Here is a 6007-nt window from a genome sequence, read left to right as displayed (position 1 = left end):
CAGCAAATGTGGCAAGGAGAAAAAAGGTCTCAGAATTTTCCACTGCAAGAAAACTGAAAAACAACTCCCAGCTTAAACTGTGATGTACTGACTGTTAGTGACTGGAGAACAGTGACATGAATATGGGAATTACAGGAGTTATGATGGGCTATAGGTAATAGTTAAAGTGTGGATTGGTTCTGCTGTGTGAAGGTGCTCAGCAAAGAAAAGTTTATAATGCATTGTGACCAAAAGAGAAGTATAGAATGCAATGTAACAAAAGAGAAATATAGAATGCATTTGTAACCTAAACTAAGGGTGTCCAGGCCTGGCTGCAGCTGGAGCTGACAGCTGTGGGCACAGCTCTGCCACCCACCACCCTGGACTGCTGTGACACCTTGGATGGAATAAACTGCATTTTGGATACAATAAACTGCATTTTGGATGCAATAAACTGCATTTTGTATACAATAAACTGCATTTGGATACAATAAACTGCATTTTGTATGCAATAAACTGCATTTTGGACACAATAAACTGCATTTTGAACACAATAAACTGCATTTTGGATGCAATAAACTGCATTTTGTACACAATAAACTGCATTTTGGAGAGCCCCTGGAGTCCTGCATCCCTCATTTCAGCTCTTACACCGGAGGAGGAGGCTTTGCTGTCCTCACAGAAGGATCTGCACCAAGCTGGAAAAGGAACAAATGACAAGGTTTTGTGCTGTTTCTCCTGTCTGACAGACTCCTCTGATTCCAGAGGGGAATCCTGCAGTCCTCTCCTGAAAGGCACCCCAGAGGAGGGGAACAGAAGGAAAATGAGAGGAAAACAGCAAGAATCAAGGAACAGTTTCTTGGATAAGCTCGGAAGCACAGGCTGGCGTGGCTTGGGAGAGGCCCCACAGCTCAGTGACTTCTCCTGAAACGAGCCAAACTTGGCTTCATTTCATCTGGCTTTGAAGACTGAGCTTAAAAAGCTAAACCCCGTGGCTCCAGGAGATGCTGGGCTGAGCTGCCAAGGCCAAGGGAATTGAGGGCAAGCCCAGTTTGGCTTCCCTGCCAGAGGAGTGAGGAGCATCCTGATCCCTGAGTGAGCCCAGCCCTGCAGCAGCTCCTGCCAGGAGGGATTTGCTGGAGAAAATCCCACCTCTCCATCACGCTGAGGCTGCGGGGAGGCTCTGTCGGTGGTGGAGGCAGGGGGGGACGCGCTGCTGCTGTTTGGGAGCAGGATTTGACGGGCTGTGATCCCTTGCTGCTGCAAGCCCCTGTTACCCCGGGATCAGGGCTGCCAGGGCTGGGCAGAGCAGAGCCCTGAGCTGAGCACGGCCGGCTGGGAAGGCTCCTCCTCTGACAGCTGAGGGGTTCCAATGCTGCAAGCATTCCCCACTGCTGCCTCCACAACGGCACACAGAACCAGGGGATGCTGGCAGAGCAGGAGCAAACATGTTTAGGAGCAGCTTGGGGGGAAATGCAAACTCCCACAGCCAAGGAAGCTGGGCCTGGGATCCATCACCCCTTCAGCACTGCCAGCAGCAGGAGGGGAACGGCCAGGTGGGATCTGTCGCAGACATCTTTGATGGAAAACCCTTTCCTTAGGATTTGCCCTCCTGAGAAGCTGAGAGGCCTCAGGAACAAAATGCAAACAATGGTTATCTGCTGCTGTGGGATGCAACAGGTGGGTCTGGGATTGGCCCATGATGGATGTTTCTAATTAATGGCCAATCACAGCCCAGCTGGCTCGGACGGAGAGCCGAGCCACAAGCCTTTGTTATCATTCTTTGCTATTCTATTCTTAGCCAGCCTTCTGCTGAAATCCTTTCTTCTATTCCTTTAGTATAGTTTTAATGTGATATATATCATAAAATAATAAATCAGCCTTCTGAACCATGGAGTCAGATCCTCCTCTCTTCCCTCAGCCTGGGACCCCTGTGAACACCAACACAGGGATCCACATCCCCCTGGGAATCTCCCGGCCCTGGGCTGTGTGACACAGGTGTGATGTGTGTGACACGTGTGTGACACATGAGTGACATGTGATGCGTGTTACACATGAGTGACCCCTGTGTGCCCTGTGTTTAGGACACCCTCCCCCACGGAACCAGGGCTCAGTGGACATTTGCCAGCTCTACCCTTGCTAAAATACATTTAAATGTTATTTCAGGTATTTCTGTTGTGATCTGATGTGAGCTCAGCAGGTTTGAATCGTTCTTTAATTATTAAATCAATGAATGTCACGCAGGCAGTGACTTCTGCACGGGTCACACCTTGAAGGAGATCATTCCAAAAGCTCAGCAGCTTGGGATCACCATGGAATCCAGGATGGATGGGGCTGGGGGGACCTCAGAGCTCATCCATGGCAGGGACACCTCCCACTGTCCCAGTGTCCAGCCTGGCCTTGGGCACTGCCAGGGATCCAGGGGCAGCCCCAGCTGCTCTGGGAATTCTATTCCAGGGCCTCAAACCCTCCCAGGGAACAATTCCCAACTCCCAATGTCCCATCCCACCTTCCAGGGAACAATTCCTAATTCCCAATAGCCCATCCCTCCCTGCCAGGAACAATTCCTAATTCCCAATATCCCATCCCATCCTGCCAGGGAACAATTCCTAATTCCCAATATCCCATCCCACCCTGCCAGGAACAATTCCTAATTCCCAATATCCCATCCCACCCTCCAGGAAACAATTCCTAATTCCCAATATCCCATCCCTCCCCTCCAGGGAACAATTCCTAATTCCCAATATCCCATCCCTCCCCTCAAGGGAGCAATTCCTGCCCAATCCCTGCTCTAAATCCAAACCTCCCCACTTGCTTGGCAAGCTCCACACCCAAAGGTGGCACTGGAACCAACCACGGCTGACCAGGTGTCCATGGGCATCCTACACCCCCCTGGGATCCCACACCAACCCCACACAGCCCTGGGGGTGTCCCGGGGCTCTCTGGCCCCTGCAGAGCCCAGCACATCCCACATCCCACACCCTGGTTATCCCTGGTCATCCCAGGAGCCCCCCTGCTCCATGCAATCCCAGCAGATCAAAGCAGGCCCACAGCTGGAAGCACTGTGCTCCTTTAACTCCCAGAGCTGAAATTATTATTATTATTATTATTATTATTATTGTGTCTTGGAAGGCATCAGCAGTGTATTAAGTGCTTTAAAGTGATGCTTAAAAACCTGGGAGCCCTGAGCTGCTGAGTGAAGAGCGTGGCACAGAGGCAGCGCCCCAGGAAGGGCTGGGAAGGGCTGCAGGCACAACCTTCCTTTAATTACCTGCCTTTGATCTTCCTGGCCTTTGTACCATTTAGTTTTTCTTCAGGAAACTGATTTTCAGGGCTCGTTGGTAGGAGCTGGCTGTCGAGAGCTGGGCCAATTAAACAGTTTTCTGCACATTGATTCATTCTCAACTGCTCGCTTTCATTACGCTAAAATGATGGCTGATGTATTTCTCATTTACCGGGTTATTATCAATTCCTCAGCCTCGTCTGAAGGCCAAATGTGCTGTGATAGAAACAGGAATCCAATAAAAGTGTTCACAAGCTATTGGGATACGGGGGGAAGAGATTTAAATGGAGCTTTGCGGGAGGAACACGGGAAAAGAGGAGCAGCACAATGGAAATCCGAGAGCAAAGCTGCTCCTTCGGCAAAGGGAATATCCTGGACAGACACAGGATTGTGTCTGGGAACTCCAGGTCCCCCCCTCGTCCACCTGGGCTTTGCTTTAGTCATAAATTAAAAGTTTGGGGCTATTTTTCAGTTCCCAGTTGGCTTTTAAGCTTTTATCACAGCTGGGGCTGCCCCTGGATCCCTGGCAGTGCCCAAGGCCAGGCTGGATCCACCTGGGACAGTGGGAGGTGTCCCTGCCATGGCAGGGGTGGCACCGGGTGGGATTTAATGTCCTTCCCAGCCCAAACTGCTCTGGAATGACATTAAATTTCCTAAATATTAGATGAGCAGAGTTTAGCTGATTTCCTTCTGAGATTCCTGCTCAGCCAACATTTTTTGGCAGAGAGAAGGACATCCCAGCTGAAGAATCCCTTCCATCACTCATTCATTTACACCCCAGGCTGGTTTGCTCCCCCTGGCACGACACTTTCTGATGGATATTCCCACTTCCATGAAAGGCTTTTCCCTAAAGGCACCCGGGAATGGATCAGCTCCAGGTTGTTCCTCCCTGGAGCCTTCGGGAGCAGCAGCAGGCAGGGAATACTGGGAATATCCCATGACCAGAGGTCAGGTTTTGTCACATTTCTTTCATGGGAAAAAACTTTAAATAAGAAGTGATTATTAAAATGGATCAATGGCCTGCACTGGTATGGTAAAAAAGATAGTTTGTCTAGTTGGCTTAAACTGAGATGGTTTTTAGCCAACTGTAAGGCAGCTCCTTTTCTGTAGACTCTTTTTTCTTAATAACTTCGGATTTTCAGCTGCATTGCATGAGCAAAATTAATAATAAGAATAAAATTAATATAAAGAATATATTAAAGAATATATCTATATAAAGAATAATAAGAAGAATAACATTAATACTTTTGCAGAATAATACTAATACCTTTGCAGAATAAAACGAATAGCTTTGCAGAATAAGACTAATAGCTTTGCAGAATAAAATGAATAGCTTTGCAGAATAAAACGAATAACTTTGCAGAATAAAATGAATAGCTTTGCTGCTCCTGCTGCACCCAACACTCCGTGTCCTGTGCCAGGAGCAGCCCCAGGTCAGTCCTTGCTCGGTCCCAGGGCCAGCCCCTCACGGTGACACTGGTGGTGTTTCTCATTGATGGCTGACATTTAGAACACCCCATGGAAAAGCAGGTTTTTCCACGGGAAACAGGCGTTCCTCAAGTGCCACCTGCTGTACTGGCTGCAGCAGGACAGGGCAGTGGGGAATCCCTGCAGCTGCCTCATTCCAAATTCCAGCCCAGCCCTTCCCCGGCAGCAGGAAAACACAGCCCTGTCCTCCCTGATTGCCGGGGACATTCCCTAGGTGGGCATTTGCACGGCCCCCTGCTCGAGTGCCCCAGCTCTGCTTTACACTTGTATAAATAAACAGCAATAGCCCTGTCGGCGCCCCATCGCCCCGAGAGGGAGTGATGAAAACCAGCTCCAGGAGCAGATCCCAGATGATTTTTCCACAGGATGTGGCTGCAAGAAGGAGAGAGAGAGAGTGAAAACTGCCAGGAAGGTAACGTGTGCTGTAAACAAACACGCAGCACGGATGTGGCTCAGGAATGCTGGGCCAACCTGAGCACTGCAGATCTTGGCAGATCACAGCCAGGCCAGAGCAAAGCAGGAAGGGGAAAATCAGAGATGGTTTGAAGGGAGATACCGGGAGAGCACTGAGGATGGGCACAGCCCTGGCACCCTGGGGACACCCAGGGGACAGAGGACAATGTCCCAGTGCTGGCACAAACCCACCCATAAACCCTGTCATGGTCATTAGTCAAAATAAAAATATTTATTTAAATAATGGTTTGACTCGAACATTCCCACACTGATTGTTATCCCAATGATATTGTGAAAGGCTCATCCCCAGAGGGTGCTGGCACTGCCCAGATCCCCAGGGAACGGGCACAGCCCCGAGGCTGCCAGAGCAGCTCCAGGAGGGTTTGGACAGCCCTGCCAGGGATGCTCAGGGTGGGATTTGGGGTCTGTGCAGGGCCAGGGGCTGGGCTGGGAGATCTTTGGGGTCAGTACAGCTCAGGACATTCCCTGACTGTCACTGTGTGATACCTGAGCGCTCCTGTCCCCTCGGGATGTCCCTGGGACCGTGCCCAAGGAGCACCAGCCCAGCCCAGCGTGTCTGTGGCAAGGAGGGTGTGCGGGGTGGCTGCGTGGAGCCGTCAGCAGCCGGGCACTGCGGGGCTGGGAGGAATGGCCCAGAGCTCCCGTGAGGGACGGGCAGCGTGAGACAGGGCACAGACAGAGACACGGAACGGGCTGGGGGCAGAGGAGATTAAACCCTTCAATCCACCCAGTGCCACCCCTGCCATGGCAGGGACACCTCCCTCTGTCCCAGGTGCTCCAGCC

Source organism: Molothrus ater, chromosome 9 (genome assembly GCF_012460135.2).
Source record: "Molothrus ater isolate BHLD 08-10-18 breed brown headed cowbird chromosome 9, BPBGC_Mater_1.1, whole genome shotgun sequence".
NCBI classification, from domain to species: Eukaryota; Metazoa; Chordata; class Aves; order Passeriformes; family Icteridae; genus Molothrus; species Molothrus ater.
The sequence above is the reverse complement of the archived record's forward strand: the minus strand, read 5'-3'. Positions refer to the sequence as shown.